This window comes from Vanessa tameamea, chromosome 26, assembly GCF_037043105.1.
Source record: "Vanessa tameamea isolate UH-Manoa-2023 chromosome 26, ilVanTame1 primary haplotype, whole genome shotgun sequence".
In the NCBI taxonomy this organism is placed as follows: Eukaryota; Metazoa; Arthropoda; class Insecta; order Lepidoptera; family Nymphalidae; genus Vanessa; species Vanessa tameamea.
This window is the reverse complement of record NC_087334.1, coordinates 6477629-6500007: the sequence shown is the minus strand read 5'-3', so window position 1 is coordinate 6500007 and position 22379 is coordinate 6477629. Positions and strand designations below refer to the sequence as shown.

At 30.5% G+C, this 22379-nt stretch overlaps 1 protein-coding gene and 1 long non-coding RNA gene across 10 annotated transcripts in view; one reads left to right on the top strand and one right to left on the bottom strand.

Moving 5' to 3' along the window:
• Positions 1–22379, bottom strand: part of LOC113393856 (zinc finger protein 408) — a 121406-nt gene that overhangs the window by 73754 nt on the left and 25273 nt on the right. The window contains exon 1 of one of the 8 annotated variants that reach the window (XM_064219102.1): positions 968–1026. The exons of the other annotated variants lie outside the window; for them this stretch is intronic. The gene's annotated coding sequence lies outside the window, so the exon portion shown is untranslated. Of the gene's footprint in view, positions 1–967; positions 1027–22379 lie in introns of those variants that run through there. 8 annotated transcript variants of the gene reach the window in all.
• On the top strand, positions 2798–9120 carry LOC135194167 (uncharacterized). 2 transcript variants are annotated; one of them, XR_010309686.1, is made up of 4 exons: positions 2798–3157; positions 3612–3774; positions 4756–4934; positions 8155–9120. It is a non-coding gene; the product is annotated as an uncharacterized LOC135194167 (long non-coding RNA). The 2 variants fall into 2 exon arrangements; XR_010309685.1 differs by lacking the exon at positions 8155–9120 and having other exon boundaries at positions 4756–5142.

Genomic DNA, 22379 nt, shown 5'->3' with positions numbered 1-22379 from the left:
AGGAAAAAAGTAAAAAGCAGTTAATCTTGACACATTTGCTTAGAATTTGAAAAAAGAACTCGTACAAAAAACCGCCCCCTGCCATTAGGTCGACCAATAAAAAAAAGAAAAAAAAGCATGTTTAACAGCGTTTGAAAAAAGAACGACTTAATTGGTGGTGCGCGTGCCGCCCTAGTTTTTTTTACATAACTTTTTTACGCTTCCATTCAGTTACTTTTTTTATTTAGCCGTGGGGTGAATTTTTTGTGACAATTACGCCGGCGTTCAGCCGACAAATTATTTAAGATTATAACCTTTTAAAAGCTGTTAGCGCTGCATAATATTACGTTGTAATTTATGTCGGTTTTAATTTAGTATTTTGCCCTGTAATTCAATTATAATATTTAGAATAATGAGTACTTTTTTTTGTTTTTATCGTATATGAAATTGTAGTCATTTTAAATTAAGAACTTTGTTAAAATGTACATTATGTGTACAGTTGGATGAATGCTGTTTGTGCATTTTAATGTAATTCTTTTACTTCTAACTTTGTAATTTGTATTATAATGTTATGTCTATTACACTTACCTAATATTTACAAGAGTAGTTTGTTTTAACATTTTATGATAACACTCATAGATAATGAATTAAAAGATAAGCAAAAATGTTATTCTAATAAGTCGTATTACTTAAATAATAGTGACATCTGTTGTAGAATAGCAATAAGTTTGTATGTAATTCCAATAAGATTATAATAATTAACCTAAATACTAGGAGAAATATTTAAAAAAAAAATCATTTAAATTTCGAAGTGCATTTGTCTTTCGAGAAAAAGCACTTCTTATTTTTTTCAATTCAAACTTGTAACAATTTGACATAACACAATCTGTAAACACTGTCTCATTGATATTAGCAAAAAGGTCACTCCCGAAATTATCGCAATAAAAAAAAAATAAAAAAAAAATATTGCATAAGTATGGAAAATTACCTTAAACGTGAAAAAGCAACCGGCCCGCGCCACGACAACTTATAAAATTTCCATTTAAAACACACTGCTCATTATCTTTTTTCTAACGAAAAAATGCAATAATCAACAAAACGAAACATCTAAAAAACAATTATCTATCATAAGAATCTGAGCTTTAACTGGATATACATAATAGTTAATTTAATATGTCGCGAATTTCGATAAACGTCCTTAAAGAACATGCGTTCAACTTCTTGGACTACTTTATAGCCAATAGTGAGGGGAACAAGTCTTATTTGAATGTCTAGTCGAAATCTCGACTGAGGCTTTTCTGATAGGAAACAATACTAACAGCAATGTAAGAAAAGCTTAATTTATTACTTATTAGAAACATACTTGAATTATAGGTACATTTTAGTTTTTTATTTAGTATTTTTAGACGAGTTAATCACACGTAATTACAGTAAATTTCTGTAATAATCTACTCGATAATATATAGAGTCTTAATCTTAAATCACATGGTTTAGTTCGATCAAAAAGCAACTAGTTTATTTATAAGATGTAATCCCAAATTGAAAGTAATGTACTAGTCATTTAAAAATTACAACTTAAATAAATTTAATAAAGCGTATTTATTTAAAATAAAAAATTAATATCGTATAAATCATTCCTATTATGACTTGCCGTATTTGTCGCGAGAGTTTAAAATGTCAACATTGAGAAAAAAAATGTGCGTGATTTTATTATGTTTATAAAATATGTTTTAGCTTTCTACTAAATAAATAACCATTAATTTCCTTTCGTTCTCGACTACAATGACAAGCTAGTCTTTATCATCGCTGCACATTCTGAGTGCAGTGCATCACTAGCTACATATGTGTGTGTTATCAGCTCTGCTACGTATATAGATAAAATTTTGAAAAATTCTCAACTTTTCCGCGATAACCCCGCCCGGGCGCGCAGAAAAAAGCTTTACGGACGTATGTGTAGTCGAAGATTGTATTTTGGAGTTTTATTTTTTATACATGTTGTGTATTTAGTTAAGTTATGACATTTAAGCACATTTTAGTGAGTTGTATTTTAGGACACCTATAGAAAGCTATTACAAATGAATGGATGGAAAAGTTGTTTTACAATGTCGTAGTAAGTATTTATATACTTTGTCTGTTTGTTACTAATATACACCTTATTTTATATAATTTATTATTACCGATTTAAAATCCTATATATTATTTGCCGTAAACATATCAGAGATTTAAACGGACATATTAAAGGTTATTATAGATTTTTTTTTGCTATAATAAAAATATTGTGTTAATCTAAAAGCTTGCCAAAATAAAAGGCCCAGGGACATAACATCTTAGGTTCAGTAGTTGGTGGTGCATTGTTGGTGAAAAGAATGGTTTACCGTTATTAGTGTCTACTTTAAAAAGCGTTCATTTATAAAGTGGCCCATTTGTGCTGTACATAAAAAAATATCAATTAAAAATATTCCCAGAGGAGCGGAGTTACTATTCAACGGAGAAATGCTGCAAGCATTTTTGCCACATTTTATCATGATTTGTACATTTGTTTTTTTTTTAATTTGTATAAAAATAAGACTTTATTCTTATATATATATATATTATATCTATTTACCAAAAACCAAAGTATATCTATTTTGGTCAGATAAATTTAAAAATAATTTTAAGTATCGCTGAAATACATCCATTTAAAAGAAATAATATCATTGATATAACAATAATAATCTAGACTAAGGATAAGACACATCTTATAAATAAACGCTATGACCGACAAGTATTTATTATTTGCTATAACGTTATCATACGACATAGTATGTGTTACAGGGTGTCTTTGTGAGAGTCTAGATAAAGTCCTATCTTTGCCTAGATGCACTCGGCGACTGGTATAACCTGGCTAGATAGAAAAGTACTTCTTGACTATTAAATATGGTTCTGTTTAAATTATTTTAATATTATTTGTGTTCATTATTAAATTAAAATATTTGTATATTAGTTTAGTGTTATCGAAAAGGTACATTTGTGATATTGTGACGTGTTATAATTATTGTTGCATTTACTTGTGTTTTGAATGTGTTATTAAATTTATGCCTATAATAATGTGTGCAAAACTATGAATTATGCACTAAAATGGATTCTTTCCGTAGTTTGGGTTGTGGCTTAAAATGACCTGCATTTGATTGAAAAAAAGGTAAATATTCCTCAAAAATTATTAATTACATAGTTTAAATGATGTTACATATAATATCGAAATATACTTTGAATATGTAAAATACAAAATAATAGTTATGATTTACACTTTTTGAGTTAAAATTAAGTTCTTAATAATCCTATTGCGTCGGTCATTCTCAACAGAGACTCGACTGCGCAGAAAATATTATACTACACAAGTGTGTGAACAAACTAATTTTATAATCTTTCTTTCTCAATCGATGGACGGCCTTCTAACTTATAGCGAGATATCAGGTTCAGGACTAATGTCTTTGCATGCTTTTCAAGGCACAGGATTGTATTGTCAAAACCCTAAGCCGCTATCGGGAATGCCTTAATAGTTTTTTTTTGTCTGGACCTAAATAAAACCTCTGTCTGTGTTTGTGATCTAACTAGTAAAAAAAAGTATTACTGATTGAACCATTTGATTTCAGCAGAGTGGAATAGAACCCAATCTCAAGCAATGGGTGCCTTAAGATTTTGTTCACCACAATCATCAATCAGCCGTCTTCGATCCACCAGCCAAGTAAATAAGAGTTTAAATCAAACGTATGGTGACGGGGATTCAATATCAAAATCAAAATATACTTTATCCAAGTAGGTTTTTCTCATGCTTATATGCTTAATTTGTGTTTATAATAAATCTCGTGCTCGGCGGTTAAGGAAAGTATCGTGAGGGAACCTGCATGTGTCTAATTTTAACGAAATTCTGCCACATATGAACCAACCCGCATTGGAACAGCGTGGTGGAATAGGCTCCTAACCTTCTCCTGAAAGGGAGAGGAGGCTTTAGCCCAGAAGTGGGAAATTTACATGTTGTACATGTAAGTAGGCTTTTACAGAACTGTATAAAACGTAAAGCTACCGGTTGGTAAACTCAGTAGTTACTGGTTGTCGATTTGTAGCGCGATGAGAAAGCTGTCAAATCTCGTACTAATGTAGCAATAAGTATCAATGCACTGACTCATACTGACACTGGCGCTGTAAGAAATATTAACCATTCCTTACATCGCAAATAGGTTGCAAGAACTTTATTTCTCAAGAATATTACAGTTCACTTATGAGTACAGAATTTTACACATAATGCAGTTAAACATGTAACAAATAGTTCGACCGTAAGAATATCAATTGGTAATGACTCAAAAAAGGGTTGGATAGCAACAAGGAAATTATTTAATAAATTTTTTTTTTTTGCTTCGCATTTATTTTAAACGCCACCAACCTTGGGTGCTAAGATGTTACGTCCCTCATATCTGTAGTTACATTGGCTCCTTCAAACCGGAACATATTAATGCTAAGTGGCGTGTGTCAGAATATGTGAGTCGTAACCGAAAATTGCGGCAAAAAATGACCACCGAGTATTCACGTGCTTGACTTATACTTATGACGTTTTGACGGTCAAGGAATACGTCGTAAGGATACCTGTGTGTATCGATGTGTTTGATGCGATCACACATGTGAGAGAAGGAGAACCAAAGCCCAGTAGTGGAACATCTGCAGGCTGGTACTTTACTCTTAAAACATATGCCGTTTTAAATTTATGGAATATTCAGCTTCAATTGTTTTTTCATCTTCCAGGAAAATGTTATTGAGGCCTTTAAGATGGCATGCATCAGCTAGGTGAAGACTGCGTTGAGAGAAGCAATGAATCCCAAGGATGTACCACCACTACTATAAAATACTACAAGACAAATTCGTTGCATTATCAAAACTAACAAAGTTTATACTTATTCTAGCGACCCGAACCGGCTTTACATGTGTGCAATTTATTAATATAGAAAATTATGGCACTTAAGAATGAGCTTTCTGCCAGTGATTTTTTTAAGTATTGGAATATTCAGGAACAAATACAACCCTCCTTACAAACAAATAAATTTGACCTCCTTATAATATTAGTATTGATTATCTATATCTTTATTCCAAATTTAAATAATTGTTGACCAAAAGTCAAACAACAGTAGAACAGCTTGGTGGAATGGTCGCCGTTATAAATTACATTTTGAATTTGCTTCTATAAATTCGAAGTTTATAATATATTTTTCTAACCAATAAGTATCCCTTATCTTCCAGGATACTACAACAAACGGACCAATTAAAATAAATCATAAATCATGTAATAAAAAATAAAGTATCTAGGTTTCTACGGTAAAGTTCGCGTTGAATACTTCAGACGAGAATATCCGTGAACCATTAAAATTAGTTCACAATTCGCAAAAGCTAAAACAAACGACCGATATAATCTTTATTTTTGTTAAGTCGTTTAAAAATATTCAGCCAAAAAATATATTCGTAAAGTTTATCTTATATTTAAAATTACCATTTAAATGAGATTTTTACTTAACCTGTGAATACTTTCATAGTATAATGTTTATATAAATTGTGATGCTTTATTTATTATGCAAAATATTCCTCAATAAATTACCCGTTAAAATTACTCAAAGTTTTATCATGCGGAAGATTTAACGAAATCGGCTTAATTACCGCAGTCAATTAATAAAGGAATTTTCTAATCGCGCGCCTGCGCCGTAAAAAGATTTATCTTGCGCACACGCAGCCAGCGACCTCTGCCGGTAATTGGAGTAGATATAGCCTAACGGGGTGCCGCTTTTTGCTTTAGATAATGGAAAATGTGGTTTAGTCTTAAAAGGCATGCACTATTCTTTTATAACAAAATTTTATAAAAATACATATAATTAAATGCTATATATAATATACAAAATACGGATTTATATTACGAAATGAGAATTCGTAATGTGAATTTAAAGCTTTAAAATTTAAAATAAATTTATATTTTATGTAATTTATTGTGAAAATAAACTATTAATTAAACCTAAAATTGGTAAAGAATGAATTAATATAAATATAATATAATTACGATGTCATAGATAATTCGTTATTTTGTTTAGACTGTTTTTATTCGTAAATTACATGAGACGTGGATAAATCATAATAGGGTATTAATTTTTAAATTCCGTTGATGTTCCCCCCTTTTTTGCTCATCGAAAGCGTACGGGTTACAGCTAGGATGTTATATATAATATTATCAATATAAACGTAAAAATATCGCAAATCGTAATTATTACACGAGCAAAACCTGCGGCAGACATCGTCCTGGTTGACCGTGTATAATAATAAATATATTCTGGCTCCGTGTATAATATCATAAAACTTCTGCGTATTCTGGTTTAATTTTTATATGTATTAGTAAAGACATTACAAAATAACGACTCATTTATGATACTCAATATGGTTTTCTGTCAAGTTCAGTAGCAGTCCAAAGTTAGAGAGTAGGCAATATTACACTCCTGTGTTTGAAGGTACGTGAAGATATTGGATCTGAGCTCTCTCGTTCCATTGGATTATGAGAGTCATGGATCGTAGTGCGTAAAGCTGCAACAGACATAGTTAGTCTTCAAGATTAATAGCTAATAGTCAAAAGTTAATTATGAGAGGACATATTGCAAGCAACCAATTCTAAAACCGTAAAGTGTAACATTCTTATTGATGTTGTTTTAATAACAGTTTCATAGATTAAATACTATGCATGTATCAAGTCTGTGAATCAACGTATAAGAATGAAATAATGAAATATACTAAGAGATCATTGGAACAAATACGTTTCCAATCACATCAGCCCTTGAATATTCTGCTCCTGAGCAATTTTCTATTATTTTCTTTTGGAAAAGAGAAGGTTGAATACGCGACACTGTCGATTAGTGAATATATGTAACCGAAAATCATGTAATAATTATAATGTCATATATGAATGGGTTACATGATACATTAACAAAACTAAAAAGAGTATTTATATATTAAACACAAATGAATTTATTTCATAGAATTGTATCTGTCGCTAAAGTCTTATTTTTAGTGTCATAGAAATGTAACAAAGATTTCTAGTAGTCACATTCAATAAATTCTATGTATATAGGGCCACGTGGACAAATTCGCTGACACAAACTTGTATTATAATATATAAATAATGTCCAATCCGGATTATGACTCAACATTACCTTACGTTAAAACGTCAATCCGTTACAAACGAGATAAAGAGAGATGCTGTCAAATGTACCACGACTCGGCTAAGTTTAGGACACCTGAGAAACTTCGGGCATTCCATGTCCGTTAATCACAATTAATTCAATTAACCAAGACCTAAATATTAAATAAATCGTAGAACTTGAATTTATATAATAAATTTTATATAAAGTATTAAATTGTTTGGATAAAAAAAATGTTTGAAATGTGTTCTGATAGGTCATTGTCATCCCCAAAAATTACTGTTTACTAGTATGTGACGTCATCGCTGATTTCAGTCGAAATATAAAGTTATTAATACACGGTAAAACTGTTAGTCTTTGGCGTCAGTAAGTCTATTTGTTAAGTATAATATTGTATTGCTGCATACAGATGCAGTCTGGGTGCATTATCCTTGTGATTGTATCCACTTGCTCTGGAGAGCAAGTTATATTACCGTTAATATTTATAACCATTTGTGTTAACGATACAATTGAAAGTAGCAACATTTAGTATATTTGTATGACTTATAACCTCTAAATTAATTTCCAACCATATTTCGACATCATACTTCGACACATAATTATTTATTAATACATCATAATTTTACACGTAAGAAACAACACTGAAATAGTATAAATCTTACAAAACTGTTTGGGATTATACATCAAATTGAATACTTAAGATTTTATGACGGCCACTAATAAATAATTGAATTGAAAGTATAACTCACAACTATAGTGATAAAACCAATAATTTAAATATTTAGTAATAACTCATAATAGCTTAATTCATAATATATCTGGTACTTTCAGATTAAAAGTATTATATATAACATATATTTTGCATACACATTGTAGTGACTGATATAAATTTACGCGTACCAAATCCATGCCAACATTGGTGTCAATTCACAACCAGCCTTAAAAGACACATAAAATGAATTTCTATATGTTTCAGACACGCCTGCAAGCAGCTTACGGTCTCAAAAACACAACCTTACTTCAAAGTATTTTCAATATATTATCAATACGGAATTACGAGTGAGCTAGAAAATAAAAACCGGCATTAGAAAATCAACTTAGATATAACAGAGAAAAATAAATCATCGTCCCACGCACGCGACCTAGCCCAACGGACACACGCAGAGTGAAAAGGACAAAAAAAGTCGGAGCAGGAAAAAAAGCATCGAGCGCGAATACACCCGAGGGGAATGAACTGCGAAAAATAAGACGAAAACGTTCGCCCGCGCACATGTGCGTTCGGCCATTTTTTTCTCGTCGTCCCGCTCTAGCGCCAAAAATGGGCTCATATCGGGCGCGTGCGAGTGAGACGGGAGAAAAGAAAGCGCGAAAGAGTTGGTCGCCGTTGGTTCTGTGCGTTGCCGCGCGCGCTGCTGAGCTGGGAAATTTCTTCCTGTTTAGACGTATACTCCTTACCATTTTGGTTCGTTCTCCATTATTCGATAATGTTAGTTATTTGCTAGATTAACGGAATGCTTTAGTGCCGTAACAGTATTCAAATGAATGTTTCCTTTAATTATTCAACTATATAATGTTTTTTGATATACGTAAGATCATGTCTTATATTGATATGTTAATATAAAGTATTTATTATCATAACGTGTCTATTTCGAAACTAGTTGTATTAAAATAAATTAAAAACTAATTAAATAATGCAGTTGTAATGTCTTCCTACACAACGTGTTACTATAGCTGATTCTGTGTCGATGCAGGGCAAATTGACCTATAATAGATTGCAAATAAGGGCTATGTTTCATTCAGGTATTCTAATGAATCTGTCGGACGGTGATTTAGCGTTCTCGAGGGACCTTTTTAATTGATGCCTTTTTCTCGGCATGTTTATAGCGTAGTTGTTAAGGTCTAGTTGTATTTTACATAAGATTTTTTTTTCTAAGATTAAGATACTGGGTACAAATAAAAAAAATACTAGCATGACAGTGATTTGTTGTACGTAAAAGATGGAAAATAATACGGGTTTAATGGGATGTCGAGAGATGCTAAAATCGTCGCATGAATGGTTGTCGCTTTAAAACTGGGCATAGGTACCTATGCTTACTAGATATATCCAGAACTGAGACTAAATATTATACATTTTAAAAATGAAATAGTAACCCAATTATTATCTACCCATATACTTATTCGTTATTTTAATTAATAAAAATTTCAAAATAATTTGAAATATAAACTGTAGCGAGAACCTTTTTTCTTTTCGGTTATAGCCAAAAAGGGTTAATTTTTTTTTCGTACTAAATTTTAAATTTGAATTTCGAATTTTTTGCTTAAGCAATATTAATATCAAATAAAAATTAATTATATTAACTAAAATGAGAAAAAAAGAACTGGGTCATTTTCGTCACATTGTTTATTTAAATTTCGAATTCAATTTTTTCATTTATTTTTCTTTTATGGCTAAGCAATAAATAAATTGTTGGTTACAAGTAAGAAATTGACAATATATTCCTCTTAAGCTACTTTCCTGAATAACGCAAATCATCGAAGGAGGCATTAAATTGGCGTAAATTTTTAAGAGCGCACTAAAACTCTATTGCTACTTTACACTTCCTTATTCTGAGGCTAATTGGCGTGCAATATTATTATCATTAGTTTTTATTTTATTTAATATTAAAAAAACAAAAAGTATGAATTTGTAAACTGATAAGCAAACGAAAACAAGGGAACACTTGGGTTGATTTTTAAAATCTGACAGTTATAAATGACGTTCGGACGGAGGCTGCTTTCCGAAACGCTTGTGGTACTGACGATTCAAAAACGCTTTATTGTGAACTTTACTTGAATAAAATACTTTTGATTTAACTTGACTATCGGTGTGTTACTTAAATCTTAATTGGAAAAATTATGGTCAGTCTGCGATTAGAATCGCTTTCAATTTAAAAAAAAAACAGTTTTGATTATCCATATAAAATATCTTTTTTTACGTTCTATAGGAAATCCATCGAATTATAAAAAAATATATTAATTTGGGCCTGATACGGCTAAAACAGAGTAACTAACATATAAACTTATTGTCCAAGCATTCTTTCACGATAAAAATTTGTTAGTGTACCTTTCCCTTATTTTGATTTGAACCAATCACAGTCAATATTTTTGAATTACAATTGTAACTGTGGTTGTTTTTTTTATTTCCATCTTATATTAGTTTAGGCTGTTATATATAGAAACTTTTTGGTGATAATGTATTTATATATTAATAGTTTCCGGTAGTGGATTAACCCGTATGAAGGGCAGACGAACAAGTGTAAGGTACCTAGGTAGGTTTACTAGGTGTAAGTCCTTTTCAGTGGCACTGTCATCTGTTGAGCTTAACAAACAAACATATTTACGCATTCATAATATTAGTGAGGATAACGATAAAACTCAAAAGTAATAAGCTAAAATAGAATTATGCAATTGTAAAACGTTTCAGTAAAATTGGTCAAGTGGTCTTCGAGATTATCTCACAGACGGACGGACGTATCAATTATTGCCCTATAACCATTATATAATTTCAATTTATTGATCTAATATTGCAAATTATTAATTTATTCTTAAATAATAAGTGATTATAATGTTAGGTTTTTGATAATATACACAAAAAAATGGTTTAAATGGACATAAATAACTTGTGTCATGAATCACCACGCAGGAAAAGGAATAAGTTTAGAAACAACAACTCTACAAATTAAAAAATATAAAAGATAACATTTTTTTAGTTGGTGGAAGGTGGTAGGCTTTGTGCAAGCCCGTCTGAGTAGGTACATCCCACTGATCATATATTCTACCGCCCAGCAGTAATGCTCAGTATTGTTGTATTCCGGCTTGAAGGGTGAGTGAGCCAGTGTAACTAAAGGCTCATGGGACACATCATTTTAGCTCAGCATCCTAGCTCCCAAAGTTGGTGGCAAATTGGTGATGTATATACATGAACGCCACTTTATATAGATCATTAAATACTATTTGTTAACCTTTATAAAAAAATAATCATCATCAAAGACATCGTATCGTAAGTTGAAGATGGCGGCTTAAATCTGGTCAATGACTTATAAATTTCCATAGTCATCAAATTGAGACATACAATTCAATTCGTGGTCGGTGAAGGATGACATCCTGAAAACCTCAGTGTCAGATGCACGTTTGAAACATCCCCATACCATTCATTAACCCATACTGGTGAAGCATGATGGAATAAACTCCAACCTTCTCTTTAAGCGAATTGCCCTTCGGCCAGAATTTACCCAGAATTGGAACATATACTACACTTTACTTTTTTATATAAATATTAGTCAACATACAGACGATTTATGTGTGTCAAAAAACGAACACACACTAAGGTTAGCTATGAAGATGACACTTATAGAAGAGCGACCGGAAATGGTAATGTAGGTTAAAATCAAGAACATCGGTTTGAAGTACAAAGCAAAACCTTCCCAGTTTAATTGCACACTCGTTACGGTACCTCCGGACAGGTATAGCTTTTAGGGTTAAGTGCGTGAGGACCTCAAGACCCACTTGTGTAATTAAAATTATTTAAAATATTTTTTTTTTATTATTTTCTCTTGATTTCATTATAGTATTTTTAAAGTGTCTAATAAAAAAAGGAAATTATAAAACATTGCAAATTCATAACTATAATTAGTATTTTTCATTCGGAAAATTAAAACCTCGAACTCCTTACAAAACATTTTATAATATAACAGATTAAAAATGTTGGTACAAACGAAATCACACCGAACACACACATCTACATGTCGAGTATCACCCGTATTATATTAGGAATAAAGTCTAGAATAAAAATAGTGTTTATAAAAGAAATATAATAAGCTGGACCTAGTCCGTGCTTAGCCTTGCCTAACCTGTTTTTTCTCCATATCGCCTTACCTATTCTAACGTAATAGAATAACATGCGCAATGTCAATTAGCCTTTTTATTTAAACACGTGACGAAAAAAGTGCTATTTAGAAACAAACGTGTTTTTTTTTTATAAATGTGGCTGGCATAAAGAAATCATTCTGTTTTCAAAACAATACACAATTAACTTATATTAATTTATGTATTTACACATGTAATATTGTATAGGAACTTAAGCGCCTATATGGAATCAATTTAAATGGAGCTTCATTTGTTAGTTGCAAAAATATATATATAAGTAATTAAAATAATGAGTTTAACATATTATTTATGTATTAGGGCTAGATAAAAACATCGCATCCGCTATTTCGAAATAACTAACTAACGAGCGCTCATTCTAACTAAAACTCGAATCTTAGGCAATATAATTAGAATGGGATGCCATTACACTAACGGTCCCACAGATATCCTTAAATATTCCTCTCACATCGAATATCTTAAACCAATTCTCGAATTTAAAACGTAAACTTATGTTACATTTCGTAAAATCTAACATAGCAGCCTTCAAACGTATTAGCAAACGAATATCATCCCTATTTATATATACATACGGTTCTTATTTATAATAATCTATTCGCACTAGGTATCTCCTCCCCACCACATAGCTTGGCGTGAGTCAACTTGCGCGGGCGCAATTTTGCAACCGAAATTCTACCAGTTTGAGACAATGGCATTATTAGGCGTTAGACGCCATTTTGTTTAGATAAGTCAAGATTTAAGGCACATCTATACATTGTTTTATCTTAAACTAAATATATTAATATAGAGAATTTCCTTAAATTGTTTTTATCTGGGAATATATTATTATTAAAAATTTACAACAATCAAAAGTATTTAGTTATATTTTTATATATTAACACATCCTTCGTATAATATTGATTGAACAGTATAGCAATTAGTTAAATAGATCATACTGTTAAAATAATATTTTCCGGTACACGGGAGCTCCCGGAAAATTTATTACATAATAAATAAAATTATTTTTTTAAGTGATTTATGTAACGTGTATTTTTAAGTAAGTAACTATTGTTAAGCTTCCCCTCTCTCCAACTAACTGGGGACACATGTGACATTTATGCTAGGTCAGTTTAAGAGTCAGGATCGAATCCATGACTTTCATGAGTATTTCAATGCGGCGCGAACGCCGTTGAACTACTGTGTCTTTTATTTTAAAGATATACTTTACACCTAGACTTTTTTTAAATTTAAATATGCTGGCGAACTGGCTCTCTAATGGCACATGTACACCACAACCCATATACATAGATAAATAGTCTTCATTACATCGCCAGTGTACCAAGGTTGGGAGCTAAGATGTTCCCTTGTGCCTGTAGTTACACTGGCTTATTAACCCTTCAAACCGGAACATAACAATACTAAATGTAACAGGATTTTTTTTAATACTCAACATTTTTATAAAGTTAATTAGTTAACTTTTGCAACTTAAACTAATTTTATGTCAAAGTTATCGAGTAACAAACAAGGAAACACACAAACCAGCACGTTTACATTATATTCAAAAATCCATATTCCAGTAGGCACTTATAAACCGTCATTGATATTAAAAAATATTCTATCGAGAATGACTGATAAGAAACCGAGTAGTTATTATACCCCTTTTTTTTCACATTTATTATTGTTAAATTTGAATTTTTTTATGAAAAAACAATAAAACAAGTAATATTTAGGGTGACACTTCAATTAATTACTAATTAACAACTTTCTATAAACATTTCAACCCGTTTAAACCAGTTTTTACCACTGTTCAAAAAACATTATTTTTTGTTAATAACTAATTTTGCACTACACAAAAAAGGTTGAAATTTTAATACAAGGTAAGTAATAATTATTTACACCTTCTGTCTAATTTTCAACCACCTAACAATTTTTTTCACAAAGTTATAAGCAAAAACGCTTTTCACCCTCTCAACCCCCTAGCGTTCACCCCAGAGGGTTAAAAATTTTAATTTGTTGTTATTTTAACGTCCCAAACCACATAACAAAAAATTATAATGATACTAATTACTTGAGCTTCACGGGCTTCATTGACTGGCCTATATTTTTACAAATCAAATTACACAATTATTGTGTAATTTGATTTGTAAAAATTAAATATATAAAAATAAATAATTAAATATAAATTTGTAAATTTCCTTTTAACATTATTTATGTTAATTTATAAGATTCGCCCGCGACTGAGATGCGTGTTATGGAGGGCGGTCGCATTAGTATAAAAAGTAGTCTATCAAACTTCATAAAATTCAGTTCAGCCGTGAAGCGTAATAGACAAACAAATAATCAGAGTTATTTTCGCATTTATAATATTAGTTTAGTATAATAATATTATTTTGAAACGCTTGAATCTTTTCCATTAGATGAATAGTCTTCATTCGAAATCGTGTTCCATCAATGCGTCAAGATGTTTAAAAATAGAGGGCATATGAAAATATTATTTTACGTATGACTGCAACTATATAACGAGTTTTATTAATTTAGTTTATTTATTTAAAATCGAAAACGGATATGTTTTTTAGAGCTGAAATGGCCCAGTGGTGAGAACGCGTGCATCTTAACCGATGATTGCTGGTTCAGGCAAGAACCACTGAATTTTCATGTGCTTAATTTGTGTTTATAATTCATCTCGTGCTCTACCTGCATGTGTCTAATTTTAATGAAATTCTGTCACATTTGTATCCACCAACCCGCATTGGAGCAGCGTTCTGGAATATGCTCCAAACTTTTTTCTCAAAGCGAGAGGAGGCCTTAGCTCAGCAGTAGGAGATTTACAGGCTGTTAATGTTATGTAATGTTAATGGATATGTTTTGTTACATAAATAAATATACTTATATAATTCAGTAACGACTTGTATTAAATCTGTATTTATAAAATAAAAAATAAAGTATTTGTACGTATTAGAAAAAAATAATTAGGAATTCTTAGTTTCTATACAAATATTACGGCACAATTATTCTATTTCCTAAAATCATTTATACAATAAAAAAAAAAATAAACACGCGTACTCAGTTTTACATTTGTTTGCGTCAGTAACGTTTCACTCAAGCGTTACAAATACATCTATACGAAAAATACAAATACGAAAGGTACTCTCTGTTATGCTTTCACAGCTAAACTACTGAACCAAATTTGATAAAATTTGGCACGAAGCAAGCTTGAACCTCAAGGAAGGACTAGACTACATTTTTATATCTAAAACCCCCCTTCTCACCTCTAATACGCGGGAAACGCCGCGGGCGAAAACTAGTTATAATATACTTTTTACTTTTACTAGTTACAATGTTAGTGACTAGTGTATATAGCGGTCTTGATGTTACAAAAGACTATAAGAATTAAAGAATATACAACATGTCAATACATTTCTGTTTGCGTGGGTTACTTTAAACACTAGGCTAAAATATAGGATGTACGAAAGAGCTGGCCACTATCGCGTTGTTTGTTTGAACTGGCTGAAAGAAGGGAGTCTGGTATTGTTAGGCCGAGTGTCGATAAGCGAGAAAACATTATGTAATTCGAAAAGGATGTAGTGACTTGAAGGTATATGTTATGTAGTTGCGACATTGTATTTTGACAAGAAGTCGCGTATGATGTTATGTATATTAGAGATCATTTTCCTTTTCACTGATATTACTTTTAAGATCCTGTCAAAATTAAACTCATGTATAAATGTTAATTTTGAAAGTACTTATATGAGCTCTTAGAATGAAGCACGTTTATTTTGTTTTTCATATATAATAAACTTTCATTCAAAATAGAGCAGATCATCATTTTTACAGATAAGGTAGGTATATAGTCACTAGTTTTTTTGTACTTTAATCAAAATATACCGTGAAATATACAAGTAAATATATGATTTTAAACAATAATTATGATTTAAATGATTTGGAATTTTTATTATAAAACTAATTATATGAAATATTGAGGGTCGTTATTATGTAATTGACAAGGAATAACAGTTCTGCGAAAGTGATGAAACTAAATGAGGGCTTAGACATTAAGATTTCATTTCGATTGGAAAAGTATGTACGGAATTATAATTTATCAGCCGTTGTGTAGCAAGACTTCGCTCGTCGTAAATTAAATGTATTTTTATGAATACGACTAAACTTCAATTATATTATACGTAAGATCTTTAACTCGTATCTGTAAATAAAATATTAATTCAAAATAAGAATAAAATCAAAAGGAATTTTATTAGAAAAGAAAACAAACTACTGTCAATGATCGAGGCCCATGGGGCCCGATGGATAGAAATTAATAAAAAAAATGTATTAAATGATTCTTGTGTACCATTCTACAACTCAAAAAATCACGAAACTAAATTGTTAATAATGGTCGTGGCACTCTTACCTTAATTATTTAAAAAAAAAAGTTTTTTTTTTTGTTTTTAATTATTATAAATGTGCTTACATATGGTTGTGTTACATTTATAACACGGACGTCATTAAATGTTATTTATAGGTTAGACTGGTAACGATAAATTACTATTAAATATAATATTTTAACATTTCAAGAAAAAATATAAATATAAAACATTTTTTTTTTTCATAAAATAGTTTTCGTTGTTTTTTATCGTCTAATTTAACAACTTGGTTAACAAATATTATTTTACTTAAACTGCAGCAATTAACATAACCCTGCATGTGTGTACCCCGCACTAACAAATTCTATTTTTGAAGTTTAGATCGGTAATGCGCGCTGCAGTTTTATGCACAATTTTGCGGCCGCCGGATGAAACGCCCGCCATTTTTAAATTTAATTATAGAACCGAATCGCAGGAAGCGCGTTCTATTTTCAAATTTTATTTATTCACCTAGGCGGAGTTTTGGCCACTCCTAGATGAGTTAGAAAAACATGGCGGATTATAAATTGGATTAATTAATGTTGAATATGTTTTTAAACACATTAATTACTTTTTATTGTATTCATTTATGAATATTAAAATAACTTATTAATTGGCAACATTAAAAGAAACACAATAGGTATATTCATTCTTATTGGCTTACTTTATAAAAATATATTATTTACTAGACGTGATGTGACGTGACAATAGTTATAAATAAAATTCCCTCGTTACTTTATAAGTTCAATTCAATAAATTCTTTGCGTGACTTTCAGTTTCGCTAAGAGGCCACAGATATACAAAGCTCGTATAAATGTTATCGTGATTTGACAGTTTACCAGTTTTTATACTTAACCGTAGCAACCTCTGTGACCTTTGCATCAACCAATCATAGTATACTTTGAGCGAATTGTGTATGCATAAAATATTATAATATGTGCATTTAATAAAATGCTATGGAATTTGTAACATAGCTTGGCAGTCATATTTTTAAATACGGTAAGTTTAACCGACAGATGGACCAAGGGACGATGAGTGGTATCATCTACATTAATATTGGTTCTGTATAAATACAAGACATACCTCCCACCACCAACGTGACGACATGGAGTCTTAATGTTATATCTATTTTCCCTATAATTAATGATTTACCCTTGATAACTAAAAACTAATAAAATTAAAAACATATAAAATATATGTCTGGTTTAAGAATAATTTATGACAGCGAATAGCTTCTTACGTGGACGGGGTTACAGATAATTCCACTAGTGTCATAATAGGTATACAATTAAAAAAAATGAATTAGTTTCTTTGAAAATAACAGTCCGATTTAAAAATGTTTTTTTTTGTATTGTCAATGTATTGATAGGCTTTAGAACATTAACAGATCAATATTTAAACTGGATGAAGGGGATGCTTTGCACCCGTATCAAATGATTATTGTATTAGCATGTTTTATAAATTCTTTTTGATTGTACTGGCGTCCACTAATCGTACATCAAACCGAAACTTCAATACAGAATATTAATGATTTGTCTTATTCCGATCCAGACAATCCCGTCACTTGGTAAAATTGCTTATCTTTCGATTTGGGTTCAATGAAGTTATGTAAACTAAACTTATATTGAGGAGGATCTAAGGGTTACTGTGTAATATTGTGCCAAGTGTCCTGACTATATTTTTCACTTCCGTAGAGCAAGGATTTCAATATGAGAAAAATACAACCATTTGTATCGAGGTAATTAGAAAAATGAAAATGAACTGTCATCGGAGTTTTCACTCAGGTGACCTATTTTGTATGTAATTGCGTCATCGCCTTCCCGATCGCGATCTTTTTATAATTAAAAACCGAGATCTGCATTGCCGCCAAGAGCAGTGGGTGCATTACAAAAATACCCACTAAAATTCAAGGTTGGTTCGGCAAAAATAACGTTGGATACTTGCTCTCATGCTCTTGAACGCATCGTTGAGATCGACTCGACTGGATTTTATACGGGTTTCAAATTCAATCATAAGAATACTAAAACACAAACAAGTAAAAAAAAATGATCTGGGCGTAAACTACTATAATTTTGCTTCAGGTCATAAAATACGATTCATTTATTTTTTTAGTACGAAATACGGTGCACACACATACGGACATGTTTATACGCATCGATACGTCAATAGACATGATTGAATACAGACTTCTAGCCTCGGGATCATTTGATGTCTTTAGAATATGGTTCCAGTTTCAAATATTTGGAGTTTCAGATATATGTCAATTAGTTTGAAATGGCTATTGTAACAATACTTTAATAAAATTTATATGCAAGGAACAGTCGGATATATACTTCTGTTTACTTTTTTGTTTTGCGTCAATGTTTTAACGATTCGTCATGAAATATAGCAATGAGTCATTTAAAATGCGTCGATAAAATTTTTATCAACACTTAATTAGAGAAAAATAAATTGTAATTCAATTGAACATCATACAAAATATAGCCCGCATTTTTAAAATTAAAATAAAAACCAATCACTGTGGTCCCATATTAATTTACTTCAGATAAAACGTGACGTATTTTTACGGATATTTTAAATGTTTTCACGGTTTTCAATTTGTGCTTTTAAACAAGTTTAAGTGGATTGGAACATTGTATGTTTTTAATTTTTCCGTGAAATATTTTATTGGTTTATTAAAATTTTACTCGAATGAAGAATTATTTGCAATATGTTCATGTCTCTGTAATATAAAAATAAACTTATTTTTTCGCAATAAAAATATTACAAATTAAGTATTTTCGATGGTAACAGATCAATTGTAAACAATTAAAATAAATCAACATAAGTAACAAATATAATATTGCAATATTTTTCTCACGCGGGTTTAACAAGGTTAGCGAGTCTGGGAATTGTCAAATTTCTTATCTTATAGTATTTTAGAACACATTCACGATTCAGTCACGATTATGGATTATTTAACGGGTGGTTACCCAATTTCTAGGAGAAACATTATTTTTTATTTGATTAAATCAAGGAGATATTCTTCTACTATTGCCTGTACTATATATATATAGAAAATTATAGAAATAAATATCCCTTCCTCTTGGATCAGGAAACTCATGTACAGTTCCTAAGGTGACCTCGATGATCTTGACACAGTAAACTAAAGAAGTTCGGCCAGTCAGTCCACACCTACATCATATAATTCTACTGCCAAACAGTATTGTTGTGTTGTAATATTCAATATTGTTATGATCCGGTTTGAAGGATGAGTGAGCCAAACAAGGGACATAACATAACATCTTAGTTCCATAAACATTGGCGTAATACGATGCAAGAAATGGTGAGTCTTTCTTACAGTGCCATTGTCTATGGAAGATGTTGACCACATACCATCACGTGGTTCATTTATCCCTCCAGTAATAAACAAAAACTTAGTATATGTTAGGGCTAGCAGAGTCCACACAAGTCTCCAACGTGTATAATAACACATTAGAGGCGATACACAGAACTTATTATTCGATTTGAGATATTTTTTAATAATTGTACTAAAATTAATTTAATTCTGAGATTCTTATCGACTATATTTTCCCGTTCGATTTTCCCCGTTTTCAAATATTTATTCATTATTTGATATGACAATTCTCGTCAAAGCTTATCATAATATAAACCTATCAAGTCAAATCTATGGTTGTAAGAAAACGTCGTGTCGTGAAGAAAATATAATATAGTCTCGGAAACACTGGACAAAATATATAAAATACAAAATAATGTACATCTAATGAATGTTGCTCTTGGCGCGTAAACAAAAAGCAGTACGGCCAATACGCCAGCACACAATGCCAGTGGTTGTAGAATTTGCAAATGCCATTTTAAATTGAATAAAAATAAAATTTCTACACTGCCTTTTGTTTTGACGTATTTAAAAATAATAGCTGATATAAATGTTAATAATTAATGTGTTTGAAATACCTTTCAAATTACATCAAAATCGATTTAGCATTAAGAGCATGGTACATAATTTAACATTTAATTATTATTTACAGTCTCACCATTATTTAATAAACTTTTAATTTAATTTAATAAAGTTATTGTTTTGTTGTTTGTACATACCCCAGATATTCTGTATATATATGTAGGTATGGATGAACTCACCCTGTATATTTTGGCACCGATAGCATTATATCGCACTCGTAATTGTATTAAATTATTTCAATATATTGTAATTAATAATAATAAATTAAATATCTTATAATTTAAAGCTTTAAGAGTTTTATAAAAAACTATCGTCCAATGGGATTACCGAATATTCTAAGTCAACGCAAACATAGGCGTCACAACATTTCTAATATCACTAACACTACGAACAGAGACATCTGATTGGCGCGGGCGGCGGCGGCGGTTCTCTTTAATGTGTTATGCACATTTTTACAAACATCTATTTTTGCGGTACTCAGTTTTTATACTGCTTATACTAGGAACGGGCAATCTTAATACTTTCAATCGTTTGACGTTCATCTGTGGATAGAGATTTTGAAATTAAATGTATAGTTTATTAAAGTATACTAATAAAAAAATACACCAAAACAATGTTAATTCAAGTTAATCTCTGCCATTGTCATAATTCGTTCACTTTAATATAAAATGAATAGCATTTTACAAAGTAAACCAGTTTATAACGATACAAAACTATTTTTAAAACATTCTAGAACGTTCTATTTCTAATACTAACTAAAAAGTAAAGATATTATCATACCAAAAGCCGTGACTCTTACTGTACAAGGAATCCGTTTTGTATTTTAAATGGGACTTGATACTGTTAAGCTTCCATGTTTTATGTATAACTGCACCCTGTTAAGTCTTTAAGTCATGAACATCATTTCCTTTATCACTTCCCACATTTTTAAACGGAAATGTTAATACAGTTTATTAGTTAAACGAAACAAGAGGCCGTTAAAATAACTATATTATTGTATATATTGAATATTTGAAGTAAAGTTTTATATGCTTTATGATAAATATTATTAAAAAACTTTTTATGTTGTTTATTTGAACATAAGCCGTTCCAAATTTAAAACGATATTGTTAAATACTTTTTTTTTATTTTAAATTAATTTTAAATCATATTTTTTTTAATAATTTAATTACATTCGGCAACATTTATGTAAAATAAAAATCGTGATAAAAATTATAAAATATATCTCAAAGGATCAAAATCGTTCGATTCGAGTACACTCCTTTGTGTTTTTTGGCACAGCCGCCAAGCACTGGTTTATGTGATGCATCAGTACGTCGTGAAAGACGAACACACTCGTAAAATGCGCCTGTGTATGTGCAAAGAAAACAAACTTACCATCTTTTAGAGCAAAATCGATGTTAATGCGAATATATTTATTTATAAAAGGGTAATTGATTTTATTTATAACAAACGACATGTTTTTTTTTTAATACATTCGAATAAAATTGCCTTCAATATTTTCTTTGCGTGTAGAGAATATATTTTTCAATTTTGGAATCAGTCTTTCAATCAAGCCTTAAGCGTGTTACAATTGTAGAAGTTTTAAGAAGATACACAAAGGTATTATGATCTAGACTTTATTTAAATGTATTTAAATATGGTTTTTTAAATAGATTCGTCAGATATATTTTTATATAATAGCAACTGCAAGATAAATAATTATTGGATTTTGATGAAACTTTTGCAAAGATAGATTACAACAAAATTATACGAAATGTATAACATTTGATATAATTCTTGTTATATAAAGAAGCTTATAATTCCTATTGGTTTAGTGGCTATGCCAAAGTCCTGAGTTCGATCAGTGGATCGGACCAAGAATAAACTATCGGTTTTTTCTGAAAATAAATTATTAGTAGCAGCATTAAGTTTTCTACTTCCTATACCTCGGAAAGCTTA